The sequence below is a fragment of the Medicago sativa genome, chromosome 5 (genome assembly GCF_051527215.1).
Source record: "Medicago sativa cultivar Bolivia chromosome 5, Bolivia_mono, whole genome shotgun sequence".
NCBI classification, from domain to species: Eukaryota; Viridiplantae; Streptophyta; class Magnoliopsida; order Fabales; family Fabaceae; genus Medicago; species Medicago sativa.
In genome coordinates this window covers 8,929,771-8,944,798 of record NC_140753.1, presented here as the reverse complement: position 1 = coordinate 8,944,798, position 15,028 = coordinate 8,929,771, and the positions used below count along the sequence as shown (strand labels likewise).

General features: G+C 35.6%; 2 long non-coding RNA genes across 3 annotated transcripts; both read right to left on the bottom strand.

Annotated features, from left to right (window-relative positions):
- Window positions 1-5,032: 5,032 nt before the first annotated feature.
- On the bottom strand, window positions 5,033-6,246 carry LOC146919761 (uncharacterized). The gene is made up of 3 exons (XR_015011599.1): window positions 5,736-6,246; window positions 5,512-5,638; window positions 5,033-5,406 (listed from the first exon to the last, which is right to left on the bottom strand). It is a non-coding gene; the product is annotated as an uncharacterized LOC146919761 (long non-coding RNA).
- A 442-nt stretch (window positions 6,247-6,688) lies between these two features.
- LOC146919760 (uncharacterized) lies at window positions 6,689-9,067 on the bottom strand. Of its 2 annotated transcripts, XR_015011601.1 has the most exons (4): window positions 8,927-9,067; window positions 8,722-8,779; window positions 6,946-6,992; window positions 6,689-6,852 (listed from the first exon to the last, which is right to left on the bottom strand). It is a non-coding gene; the product is annotated as an uncharacterized LOC146919760 (long non-coding RNA). The 2 variants fall into 2 exon arrangements; XR_015011600.1 differs by lacking the exons at window positions 8,722-8,779; window positions 8,927-9,067 and having other exon boundaries at window positions 6,946-7,086.
- Between the last annotated feature and the right edge of the window lie 5,961 nt (window positions 9,068-15,028).

The following is a 15,028-nucleotide window of genomic DNA, read 5'->3' as shown; positions in this document are numbered from 1 at the left end:
ATGGAGGCTGCAATGTACTCTGCTTCACAGGATGATAGCGCAACCACTGGTTCCTTCTTAGAACTCCAAGAGAAAACTGCATTTCCAATCATGAACACATATGCAGATGTGCTCTTCCTATCATCTTTGTCTCCACTCCAGTCAGAGTCTGAATAGCCAACTAGTTCACCACTCTGATTCTTAGAGTACTGAATCCCATAACTGCTTGTACCCTTCACATATCTTAGAATCCTCTTTGCTGCAACTAAGTGTGAAGTGGTAGGTTTCACCATGTACCTGCTGATCAAACCTACACCATATGCAATGTCAGGCCTAGTGTGACACAGATACCTCAATGATCCCACAATCTGCTTGAACAAAGTGGGATTCACTTCTTTCTCATCAGTTTCCAGAGACAGTTTCACTCCTGTGTCAACTGGAGTTGAAACTGGTTTACAATTCAGCATATTGAACCTCTTCAAAACATCTTGTGCATATTTTCTTTGATGTATTAGAATTCCTTGTGAATTCATTTCAAACTCAATTCCTAGAAAATATGTGAGATTGCCCAGATCAGACATTTCAAACTCCTTCATCATATTCTTCTTAAAAACTTTCATTTCCTCTTCATTGTTTCCAGTAACAATCATGTCATCCACATATAAGCATACAATGAGCTTATTTGTGGTGTTCCTGCAGTAGGTTCCATGTTCAGTCACACATTTCAGGAAGCCTTGCTGAACAAGAAAACTATGTATCTTCTTATTCCAAGCTCTTGGAGCTTGCTTCAAACCATACAGGGCTTTGTCAAGTTTATATACATACTCCTTCTTTCCCTTTATCTCAAATCCTGATGGTTGACTCACATATACTTCTTCTTCAAGTTCACCATTGAGAAAGGCAGATTTAACATCCAACTGATACATTGACCAGTTGTTCTTCACTGCTATAGCAACAATCAATATGATTGTTTCCATCCTTGCCACTGGAGCATATACTTCATAATAATCTTGACCATACTTCTGCAGGAATCCTCTTGCAACTAGCCTGGCCTTGTACTTTGCAATCTGACCATCTGGCTTCAGTTTTGTCTTGAAAACCCACTTTACATCAATACACTTCTTACCAATAGGTAATTGAACCAATCTCCAAGTTTCATTCTTTTCTATGGAGTCTAGTTCTTCAATCATTGCTTTCTTCCAATGACTCTGCTTAAGAGCTTCCTCAAATGATACTGGTTCAGATTCAGCAAGCATTGCTGCCTGTATCATATCACCCTCATCTGTGATTTCTTGATCTGGGAACCTCTCATAATCTCTCAACCTGGCTGGTGGTTGAGTATTCCTTGTTGGCCTATTGACAACTCCTGCACCTCCTTCATCTGTATCACCAACTATTTCTTCAGTTTCTTCAGTACTAGCATCTTCTATTTCTGAATCAGATAGATGATGCTGACTATCAATGTTATTTGATGCCTTGTCTTTCCAGTTCCAGCCCTTTGATTCATCAAACTTTACATCCTTGCTGAATACAACTTTCTTACTGCTTGGATCATAAAGTGTGTAGGCACCAGTTGAGTGATATCCAACCATGATCATAGCTTGAGACTTGTCATCAAGTTTCTTTCTCAGTTGATCAGGTACATGTCTGAAACACAATGAACCAAACACTTTCAGATGTTGAACACTTGGTTTTACTCCACACCATGCTTCCTCTGGTGTTTTGTCTTGCAGCTTCTTTGTGGGGCTTCTATTGATGAGATATGCTGCAGTAGCAGCTGCTTCTCCCCACAGATAATGAGGCATCTGCTTTTGCTTCAGCATGCTCCTTATCATATTCACCAATGTTCTATTCTTCCTCTCTGAGATCCATTGTGTTGAGGTGTATAGGGTGCAGTTACTTCATGATTTATGCCATTTGATGAGCAAAAATCATTGAACTCAGTGGATGTATACTCACCTCCTCCATCTGTTCTTAATCTGCTTATTACTTCACTACTTTCATTTTGAATAAGCAATCTGAACTTCTTAAACACACTGAGCACATCACTTTTCTTAACCAACAAGTAAATCCATAACTTTTTGGTAAATTCATCTATGAATGTCACAAAGTATCTATTTCCTCCTACTGAATTCACTTCAAAGGGTCCACAAACATCAGAATGAATTACCTCAAGTTTTCTTGTTGCATTGAATGGTACTTCTGATTTGTAAGAATTTCTGGCTTGCTTTCCAGTGCAACATTTCTCACAAACTTCATCAGGCAGCTTTATCTTTGGCAAACCCAACACCAACTTCTTGTCACTAAGCATATTCAAGTCCCTGAAGTTGATATGCCCATACCTTTGATGCCATAGCCAATTTTCACCTTTGACTTCTGACAGCAGACACTTATCTTCAATAACACTAATGTTAATTTTGAAAGTCCTTTGTTTTGATAGAGGAGCTTTCAAAATCAACCTGTTCTTGCTATCAAGTACCTTCATGATTTGTGCCTCCATCTTCATAGAGTATCCTTTCTCCAATAACTGACCAATACTTATGAGATTGCTCCTCATGTCTGGTACATACAACACATCAGTGATGCAAGCTCTCTCGCCATCCTTTCTATGAATCAGTACTTTCCCAATACCAGCTGCACAAACTATGCTATTATATGCAAATCTTATCTTCCTGTTTACTGAATCATCTAATTCAGTGAACCAAGATTTCCTGCCTGTCATATGAGTTGAACACCTAGTGTCCAAATACCATTCATTACTTCTTTCTTCTTCCTCTTTGATTGTTGCCATCAAGAGTACTTCATCAGAATCTGAATCCTTATTCTGAGCAAACTGAGCTTCATCCTTGTTCCTTGGAACTCTCTTTGATCTGCATTCAGATGCATAATGTCCCCACTTCTGACAATTATAACATTGAATCTCTTTCTTATCTTTCTTTTTCTTCTTCTGATCAGACTTTGCATCATCCTTTTCTTGATTCTTACTAGAACCTTCACCATCCTTATGAGCTTGATTGTTCCAGGATTTCTTCCCTTTCTTGGACTTTCCTCTCTTCTCATACTGAGCTTGCAAAGCTTGATCAGATGATACGCTCTTCCCTCTTTCTTTATTCCTTTCAATCAGCCTCAACTCATGTGCTTCAAGACTAGCTTGTAGTTCCTCTATCTTCATAGAATCCAGATCTTTAGATTCCTCCAGAGCCACTACAATGTGATCAAACCTTGATGTTAGTGTTCTGAGAACCTTCTCCACCTTCATCACATCAGTGAATGTCTCACCATTCCTTGTCATCTGATTTGTGAGATTGATTACCCTATCAAAGTATTGACTCACAGATTCTTCTTCTTCCATTGTCAATACTTCATACTGTCTTCTCAACGCTTGAAGCCTCACCTTCTTTAACTTCCCATCACCAGAATACAGTTTCTCTAATGCATCCAATGTCTCTTTCGTGCTACCATAGTGCATGATCTTCTCAAAGATCTCATCACTTACACTCTGGTGCATCAAGAACATAGCTTTCCCATCTTTCTTCTTCAAATCTCTATGTGCTGTTTGTTGAACATCAGTTGCATTCGCTGCAATTGGTGCAATACCTTCATTCACAATTTCCAGAACATCCTGATATCTGAAAATCACCTTCATCTTTACGCTCCATTGATCAAAATTCTTGCCTTCAAAGATTGGTAGATGCGCAGGGATATTGCTGTTATGAGTTGCCATTCTTCGCGAATTCTCTAACAACAATGAACGAACCAGGCTCTGCTATACCAATTTGATGGAACAACGCATAAAGATTGAATGAAAATCACAAGAACTATGTGCAGATTTGAAGAAATTAGGGTTAGGGTTTCTAGGGTTTCTTGTTGTTGAAGGAAGAGAGAGAGAGAGATAAACTTGTGAAAATATTATTGATTGAATGAACTAATCATATGTACAAAGGCTGTGAAGTATTTATACATCAAGTAATGTAACAAAAATTGAAACAAACTCCTAACAAACTCATTACTTCACATGCAAGTAACTTGAGATAGTTACTTCTAGTGCAAGTTTATTAACAAACTATTAAAAGATAAAACTAACTCTAACTCTAACTAAACTGAATTACTAAACCAATATGATTTATCAAATTCTTACTCTCTAAGAAACCTTGGTATTTTCTCTTTTATATTTAATCCATTATCATACCTTTGTTCCTTTAACATGTTTTTTATAAGGGGTGAGCCGGTGACTATTAATGGCGTTACATTGCATAATGCATTGAAGAAAAAAAAGGGCATAGAGTCAAAAAATGAGGACGGTGAGGTCAGAGACAGATATGATCATTAGATCAAACGTCTCAGTCTCTGCCTCTATCTTTTTCTTTGTTCGACCCAACCCAACAACGTCACATTAACCCGACACATATTTATGTTGACTAGTAATTCTTTGTTATTCATACTAGTACGTGGCTAACTATTATTGGAATGGAAAAACTATTATTTGATGTGGAAACTGGAAAAATATCGAATCCATCATAATATGGTATAAAGTCTGTCCTACCAAGATGGACCACCACAGTATCTGCGTCAATGTCATAAACGTCACGCAGTAAATCGATCGATCAACGATCATATATACACGCCAAGTAACACCTACCAATACCATCACTAGTCAAACACCATTTTCTATCTCATGCCTTCTTGTTTGACATGCAAAAGTGATGAAAACGATGTACTAACTAGTACTAGTAGTAAGGAAAATATTTAATGGATAGTGATGTGTTAGTTACTAGACGTCTACCCGTGCTCCCGCACGGGTCAGATAAAGTTAAAAATGTAACTTGAATCAATGTAAAATTGTCAATGTGGTAATATAGTTGAATTAGTGTGGTTAATTTGATGAATAAATGTTAGTAGATGCGGGTAACATTTGGTTGACTACGCCACGGTATTTGTAACGTAATTTATTGTGGAAGTACCGTAAATAAATATAACAACGTCAATAACCTTCAACGGCAATTAATAAATCCCAAACATGTGTCTGTTACAAAACGATTTGGAAGAAATAGAATTGATCTGAAAGCAAGGTGAATTAGCATTCAAGAAAATTGACACAAGTTAAATCAGTTACTTTGCACTGACGAAATTACAAAGAGCTTCACATATAGTAACATATATTAATATAGATATCCATATAAAATTGCAACATATAGCAAGTTCATCAGTGTACATAAAATCAACTGAAGGCTTGCCTCCAAATCCACCGAGTCCTGGACAATTGTGAACATGCAACGGCCGACGACATATTTAAACAACATGAAAAAGATAGCTAAAACTTAAACAGCGGGGACAATGTTGCAATTGTAATGGCATGAAAAAACCAGCATCAATTTATCACCAAAAAATACCTTCCAAAGCTATGACTAAAATGAAGTCAATTATCACCTGCAATACAGGCAAATGATTTAAATGTGAACACTGGTTAGGGTGTGTACAGGAACATAACTAAATAATCATTTAGATGCTTTATTATAATATTTCATTATTTACCTTTATCACAACAGCAACTTGCATGACAGTAGAATGCATTCCATTGCCTTTAAGATTATAAGTACGATCTCATATTTGTCAGCCAAAAACTAACAGCCTCTATATTCTCATTCATAGTAATAATGCCCTGGACAAACGCACAAACAACTTAATACATCAGCTGCAACCACTGCGATGAAAACAAAACAATGTAAATTTCTGTGAATTATTAGTTAAGCAGCTACCTGTTTATGTGTAAATTTATCGTAGGACACCAACAGCGTTGATGCATCATTATAAATTGCGGAAGACTTCTTTATACACCACATTTGATGTAGTGCTCATACAATTGCCATCTTCATCCGTCAATAATATCTTCAATCCGTTTCTTGATGTAACTCTAGACACCGCAACATATAGTTGGCCGTGGGAAAAAACCGGTTGGGGAAGGTATATTCCAACTTGTTTCAATGATTGCCCTTGACTTTTGTTGATCGTCATTGCAAATGAAACTGATATAGGGAACTGTCAACGCTGAAACTTGAATGGAATTCTTGTATCCGATGGACTCAACGACAATCTCGGTATATAAACTATATCTCCAATGTTGCTGCCTATGATTACTTTGCCCTCAAACACATATCTGCTCATCTTCGTTATTATTAATCGAGTACCGTTGCATAGACCAGCTGTAGCGTCTAAATTGCGCAGAAGCATGACAGGAACGCCAACCTTCAACTTTATCAGTGATCAAGCCTTGGAAATTAAAGTCAGTGATTATTTAAATTGCGCAGAAGCATGACAGGAACGCCAACCTTCGATGTATTAATTAAATTGCCATATTTATCAGTGATCAAGCCTTGGAAATTTAATTTAAGTCGGTTCAATCTTTGAAACAACGGCAGAGAATGTTTTGGATACACACCTCCTCACCATAATGATCCTTCACTTGGATGACGAATCGAGCTGGTTGAACGTTGATCAAAGTTACAGAACCACTATCTCGTAAGTCATAAACATTATGGAGTTCAAGCCATCCAGCACTGAAGCATAATCTTCCGTTTATCTTCTCAATTAGGACTTTAAATTGATTGTAGGCAGGATCATTAAAGAACACAATACGTCTCAAATTCGACCCCAAAGTCTTAATCAACAATGTTGGAAAAACTAAATAATTTTGTTATATATGAGAAAGGGATGAAAAATATGAGAACTTACTTATGTCATCAATTACAAAGAAAATCAATCAAATACATAAAGATACCTCCTTTGGATTGAATTCAACAACGAAAGTATGCCACTTTAATTGAGAAAATTGAAAAAGACCGTCGTTGCTGAGAGTTAATAACCAATCGAAGTCAGCTGCATATGTTCAAACAATTTATAAACTGAAATTAATAAACAGCCATATGTCAAATGGAATATAGAACATGAACTAATGGACTATAAACGTACCACTCAGGCTATGGAGTGCATTGGTTGTTTTCGCCACAATTTATAAACTGAAATTAATAAACAGCCATATGTCAAATGGAATATAGAACATGACCTAACTCAATTTTTTCTTTTTTCTACGAATACTAAATCAGTTTTTTTTTTCCTTAAAATTTGGAGAAGTGAGCATTCGTGAGTTTTGCTGGGTAAACCTATCGTACTATATAGCATTACCGCATATAAATACTTGGATAACTCAAATCTATGACCATCTGCAGGAGGTTAGAATCATAGGATAACTTTTTCAGAAAATTTAAATTGAATATTGAAGAACTATATTCACACATCTTTATGTCAAATTCCCCAATCTCTGATTCATTCTTGTTATCACAGTTTCCTAACTTGCAACCAAGACCTTTGCACTTGAACATTGTAAACTGCAACAAAAACAACCAAAGTGTTTTAGTCTATGGTTCCTTTCCATCATTTAGTAAAATCGTCCTGATATTTATATCTAGAGCACCAATTGTAGTGCCTAAAACCAGCCCAAACACCCGTGTTGCTGCCATATTGATGTAGAAACAGGACTGTCCATAAATAGATATTGAACAAAAGAAAACAAAAAGACTTTTTCAATTTTTTGGTGAATTAGGACAGATATAAAACAGATGCACACTTTCAAAACTTTTAGGGGATTCATATCTTTAAAAGCAAAGAGCAATATGAATATGAATGAATCCTAACACATTAGTAATGCACTACATTCCAAAATAGTTCAATGAAAAAAGAAATTGAAGAAATTTATGAGAAGCAAAGCATGTATGATTGTAGTTTCCCCACGAATGTAAATGAAGAGGACTACACCAACGATAAAGTGGGGAATTGAGAGTCATAAGCATTGAAAGAGTAGATAATCAACAACCTAATAGTTTGAAAGTGAACAGATTTTTTATTCATTAAGATGTTTAGAAGCCAGTTAATGTCCATTCTTAGAGCTCTTTAACTGCAAACTTTTATATGAACACTTGAGTTTTAAAATAGCTCCTATTGTGTATTGAATTAGAAATTTAAATTCTATAGAAATCAAACACAATAACTACAAAAAAGTCTACCTAAATTTGATAAAATGAGTGAAAGGGAATAAGAATAAAAAAGATCTATCAGACACTTAGAATGAAAAGTGGCTTTCTTAAAAGGGAATGACGTGTAATTGATATTAAATTTGACAAAATGGTAGATGCACTATATGCACACAAAGCATACATAGAAACTGCAGCAGCAAAGACCCTTGCCAAAACCAAAACAATGCAATGAAAGGCGTAGAAATAGTCATGAAAAAATTTGTCGATGCACTTTGAATCAGCCATCACATATCAAATCAGAGCACACAACATGACCAAATCAAAGCGCTTAATTACCAAAACAAATCTTTCGCACGGAATATGTAATCAATTCTCACATCAATGTAGCAGCAATGAGTCAAAATAGACTTCAACAAAAAGAACTAATTGACACACGTTCTTAAATGAGATTCATATGTAATGATCTAAAAGCTCTGACATTTCTCAAAGTAGCTTATCATGGATTACTATTAACTCTATTAAGGCATCAACTCAAGTTAAATACAAAATTAGCATAGTTAAGTTTTGCACAAACAACCACAATATGCAATAACCAACAGCACCGAGAAGAATAAACCAAAGGGAGAAAATCAGACCATTGAAAACAATAAAATCAATAATAATTCAAATATCCAAAGATGCACATTGAAGATTTTGAAAACAAAAAGAAACAAACCTGTTTTTACAAAGACAGCCGCAAACAATTTATCAATCTAATGAGGAATGTATAAGATCTGAAAAGAAAGAAAAAACAAATCAAAAAGAACAGACAAAACCAGAGAATACAGAGAAAGAGGTCATTGATGAAAAAAAAATCAGTGTTGAATACAGAGATAGAGAGATGAACTGAAGAGGCCACACAATTCAATTCAAATCCACACCTGACATTCTCGAATTCGACGAAATCCCGACATCAATTTTCCTGCACAAAACATTCGAAATCCTCGTCCTAAACCTCCACGAACCTGAGCGAAATGAAGATTCACCTGCAATTTGTTCATCAAACGGAACAGAACCTTTGCGATTCAAGATAAACGTTAACAGCAGAAAAATGATTAGGAAATGGAGGAAACCTTAGCCATGGCATGCATTCATCAAAAAATGATTCCTTGAATCCGCACCCACCACTGAATCCGGCGGAGAAGCATTCGAATCAAAATTTCACGACATAGAGGAGTGGTGAGATGGGGGAAGGTTTTAGTTGATTTCTGATTCGTGAGAGAGAGATAGGGGTGAAGAGAGAAAGCGTGAGGGAAGGCGGTGGTGGACAGAGGGAGAGTAAGCGTGTGGAAGAGAGAAAGCAGTGTTGGAAGCACATCGGTGGATTGAGGGAGAGGTTTGGTGGTGGTCGCCGCTGCCGATGGATGGGGGGAGAGGGTTGGCAGTTGTGATGATGATAAGAGGAAAAAGAAGAAACGCGTGAGCTTGGAAAGAGGAAACGCGTTTTGAGTAGTGTGCATAGTAATTATCATGGTTTTCCAATGCTGAAAATGTGGGATTTAAATTTCAAATTTTTGGAGCCATTTTTTTAGGTTTAGGGTTTTAGAATTAGGGTTGGCATGTTTGCAACCATTAGATATAAAGGATATGATGAGAGAGTTTGATAGGTTTTCACCAAGGTTAAGTTAGATTTATTTTTATTTTTTTTTTACGTTATTGATACGAAATTTCCTATATTGTTTAATAGAGACTAATTTCTGTCGGAAAATTAGTGGAACACATGATATAGATTCTCCTCTATCAAACGAATTTTAAGTTAGAATATTTTTTAGAGAAATGATATTTGAACATCCATTTTTTGATAACTTTTTCTCTTATACTCGTATTATTTTTTAATTTACCTCTCTATTGTTTTGATTTTCATGAAAATACTTACTTTTTCTTTTTAAATTATAGTTGTCTTATAAATTGTCAACCAAATGATTATTTAAATAACACTCCTTTATTTTTTATTTGTCCTTTGATAATAAAGTTGTATAGTTCTTTTGAGAGGAAAGTTTTGTATATATAATTACAAAACTCTAGATTTGTCACTATTCTTTTTCTTTCCTCTCGGTTCTTCCCTTTGACATCCATATCCACCTTTGCAGCAATGAAAAAATTCTAGATTTTTCGGTCGTTGATTAATAATGATATCTCATCAAAATAGTTTCGTGTTAATAATTTTCTCAAATGGCTTTTCATTGTTGAACAATAGTATCACTAATTGGTTTATTGTGGTTAGAGAAATGATATTTGTACAACCATTTGTGACAACTTTTTTGACAACTTTCTCTTTCATACTCAAATGATATTCTTTTTCTCTCTCTTCCTTTTTCTCTCTCTATTGTTTTTGACCAATAAGAGAAGAGAAAAGTAAGGTTGTCATGAAAGACAACTTTCATGACAACTTTCATGAAAGACAACTTTCATGACAACCTTACTTTTCTCTTCTCTATTGTCATGATGGATTCTTTTTCTCTCTCTTCCTTTTTCTCTCTCTATTGTTTTTTCTCTCTCTTCCTTTTTCTCTCTCTTAGCATCTTCAATGCAAAATTGGAGGAAAAAAAAAGATTTTTATGTTAAGTTATTTTTCGAGTGCCAACCCTTTTTTATGTTTGATTCGTAAAGCAATAAATAATGGATAAAATTGGAGGAAAAAAAAAAGATTTTTATGTTGAAAAATAAAAGTAGTATTTTGGTATTTTTGATAGTTTATAATTTGGACAAAAAGTTGTTGCGTGGTTTAGTGAGGGACAAGAATTATCGTTTTTGTCCCGGTGTTTATTACTTGTTTTGTCTAGTCCCACAACCAATTTTTAAATCAAAAAATTTGTTCAATCAATTATTTTTTATCAAATCAAATGCACCTTTTATTTATTTTTATTTTTTTAAGCAATCTTGTTTTTGCAACTGTGCATAAACCCTTCAAATACGTAAGCTTATATTATCTTGTGGAAAAAAAATTAAGGAATTGGATCCTCTCCTTCAAAATTGTCTCCTTCTCTCTCCTTCTCTTAATATTAGCCATTGGATGAATCTGACGGTGGACATAATAAAAGACAAAATAACTCAAAATCACATTTGTTGTCTCCTTCCAAAACACTTACTTAATCTGAAATAACTCAATCCCGAAATTTGATCCTAGCCACAACAGTCACGACTCACGATTGGTGACGACATAATATGCCGGTGACAAGGAATACGACCGTGACAAGGAAGTACGTGTATCGGGAAGGATGAAATAGCGCCACAACTCGAGTGGCCCAATACATCTAAATAATCTGGATTGGACTAACCCATGAATTACATGAGCCGACGAAATTCACAATAGATCATTAATGAACTATGAATTAGCTCGATGAACCTGCCCAACCCATATTTTAATATTACCATTTAGAAAAGAAAAATAAAAGATGTAATTTACAACAAAACTACCTTTTTTTTCTTCTTCTGCACACCAGACAGGATAAGTGAAACAAATTGTTTCTTTACAATACTATATTTATTGAAAACAATATGCCATTCATGTAAAATTTTGATTGACAAAGAATGCATCAACATTATGCTCATGCAAATACACACCAGATGAATTAACATTTATCAAGATAAATCACACGTCTTCATAAATTTAGTAAAGTGGTATTTAAAACACTCATCAACTCAACTTCAATGTAAAATATTGAGAAGATTAAGATTGATGAAAAAAGAGAAAGAAAGAGAGTAAAATTGTGTAGTCTTTGTAACTGAAGTTATATCATAAGCTACTGTGTACTAGCTTACACCATATAGTAACTAACTATTTGACAGCTAAGCAAGTTAGTTACAAGTTCAAACAACTATACAAATCAGTAACTTGTGCTGCAAGTTATTGAGACCTTGCTTGTTTCTACTTCTTCTTCATTTAGCAAGTGTGTTTCTATCTCTTCCACATTATCTTTCAACAGCCTCCCACAAGCTGGAACATGATATATATTGATCATTCCCAGCTTGCATATGAAAGAGTTAAACTTTGTAGGTGGAAGTGCTTTGGTTAAGAAGTCTGCCAGCTGCTCATTGGTTGAAATAGGTAGAAGCTTGAGAACACCCTTATGCAATTTCTCTCTGATCAAATGACAGTCAATCTCAAGATGTTTTGTTCTCTCATGGAAAACTGGATTTGATGCTATGTGGATAGCACTCTGACTGTCACAATAAAGAACTGGCTGCTTAACACAGTTGATGTTAAGATCCTTCAACAAATATGATATCCATTGAAGTTCACATGTTGCCATTGATAGAGCCATATATTCAGCTTCTGAAGAGGACCTAGAGATAGTTGGCTGCTTCTTTGCTTTCCAAGATATGAGTGAAGAACCCAGAAAGAAACATAAACCAGTGGTTGATCTTCTTGTATCCACACAACCTTAGTGGCTAAAGACTATAATCAAATAGAGGGCCTTGACTTCTTTGATACATTCTCACCAGTGGCAAAACTAACTACAGTGAGAACACTTCTTGCTATTGCATCCATTCACAATTGACATCTGCACCAACTAGATGTGAACAATGCTTTTCTTCATGGTGATTTGAGAAGATGAAGATTGATGAAAAGAGAGTAAAATTGTGTAAAATGAATGATATTTTTCATTGACTTGAAATGCAAGATACAACAACCTTATATAGTCTTTGTAACTGAAGTTATATCATAAGCTACTGTGTACTAGGTTACACCATATAGTAACTAACTATTTGACAGCCAAGCAAGTTAGTTACAAGTTCAAACAACTATACAAATCAGTAACTTGTGCTGCAAGTTATTAAGACCTTGCTTGTTTCTACTTCGTCTTCATTCAGCAAGTGTGTTTCTATCTCTTCCACATTATCTTTCAACATAAAATATATACCACATACACATCGATGAAAAATGACAGTATTTGTCAAAACTCACAATGGCTACAACATATTGTGTGTGTTTTTTTGTCACAAAGGCTAAAGATACGAAAGGAAAAACAACAATAAAAAGAAAAAGAGAACTACACTCTATGGAACTAGGTTTCCATAAAGTTTGTGATGAGTAGGTCTGGAAGGGCGAGATAGGAAAGGATGACTCGTGTAGTTTATGCTATAAGAAACACCTAGCTTAGCATGAAAATCAACAAAACTATTTCCTTCTCAAAGAGTGTGGGAGATATAGACTTCCAATCTTGATGAAATTATACCTTTGATATTTTAGATCAAAGTGGCCAATGTAACACCCCGTTTTCCCAACTTAAAAATTTCATAAAAATTATCAGAGTTTATCAACATAACGGAGCATCACATACTTCAATACATCACTTCCAACAAATATAATAATAGGAAATACTATTTATTTAAGCAACCTGTCTTTATAAAATTCAATAACCAAATGCAGCGGAATTTAGTTTACATCGTCTCATAAAATTCTTGGCATTAAAAGGCCACAACTTAACATTTAAATTAGTCTTCACAAAATACTTCAACATTATTAAAATAAAATACGTAACAAGGAAAAACAAACATCAGACAATCCCCATCCCGTTACGTATCAGAGCATCCTAGACACAATGTGAGGAGTCTACTCACCTCACGAACACAGCTAGTCCTGGTTACCTGCAAGTTACCCATACGATGGGCAACATTTTCAAGCAGAAGGGGTGAGATTTCACATTCATTAATTAACAAATAATAATTCATAAAAAGATAACCAACAACATATATCTAACGTTAATATCATCATTTTAACATCATTTAACAAAGCTAAGTAGTCAACAACTTCTTAGTTACCAAACGCAACATATTCATTCTTATAACTCATCATTTATATCATTTATTAATGTTAGGACATCAACAACAACGGCAAGACAGCAACATCATCACATCATTCATCATTTATTATAAGTTATGATGACTCTACAATGCAACAATAACTTCAACAACAACTTAGACAACTTCAACATGCATGTGGTACCACCAGGGCATTAAGCCCCCATCGCTAAGGTCATATTTGGACCTGTCGGGCATTAAGCCCCCATCGCTAAGGTCATAAAGAACCTGTCAGGCGTTAAGCCCCCATCGCTGACTATCCAACAACTCAACTCTAAATGCAACAACTTCATTTTTAATGTTAAATTAATTAACAAATATTCACAAGGACTCATTACATCAAAACAGCATCACTGGAACATCATATTTAACAGCATCATCATTAATGTAAACATCAGAAGCTAATTCATCAAAGAAACGTGCGAAAGGACACAATTTCGCAAAACAGCAGGTCTGCACTGCACTAGCTTGCAATGGCGAGCTACTCTACTCGCAACGACGAGCTCAACAGGGGAGCTCGCACCGGCGCACAAAAACACTCGCAATGGCGAGCTGAACAGGGAAGCTCGCAACGACGAGCAAAGTTACTCGCAATGGCGAGTCGGGGTTTACTCGCAATGGCGAGCTGAACAGGGGAGCTTGCAACGGCGCACAAAAACACTCGCAATGGCGAGCTGAACAGGGAAGCTCGCAACGGCGAGCAAGGTTACTCGCAATGGCGAGTTGGGGTTTACTCGCAATGGCGAGCTGAATCGCTTGCAATGGCGAGCGATGACAGAACAGCGTTCTGTCGCAGCTCTGTTTCTCTCATCTCAGTCATCCAATTTCACTACCCAGGCCCCAAATTCGTTAGGAATCAACATCTAAACGTTTTCTATGATTGATTAACATCATTCTACATCAAATTACACAACAATTCACTTAAATCTTCCAAATTTAACGATTTTTGACCTAATCCTAATCCCTTAAACCTACAACAATTGACCACTTCCTATGAATCAAAACTTGTTAATAACGAGAGTTAGTCTCACCCTTACCTTAGATTATCTTTCTGAAATCCAACATCCGCGTTCTTCGTTCTTTAGAGTTCTCTCTGACTTCTCTTCTTTCTCTCCTCTTTTCTTAGTTGTACGCGTTCTAATTTTTCTTTCTCACTTACAAACTTTATTCTTTCCCTA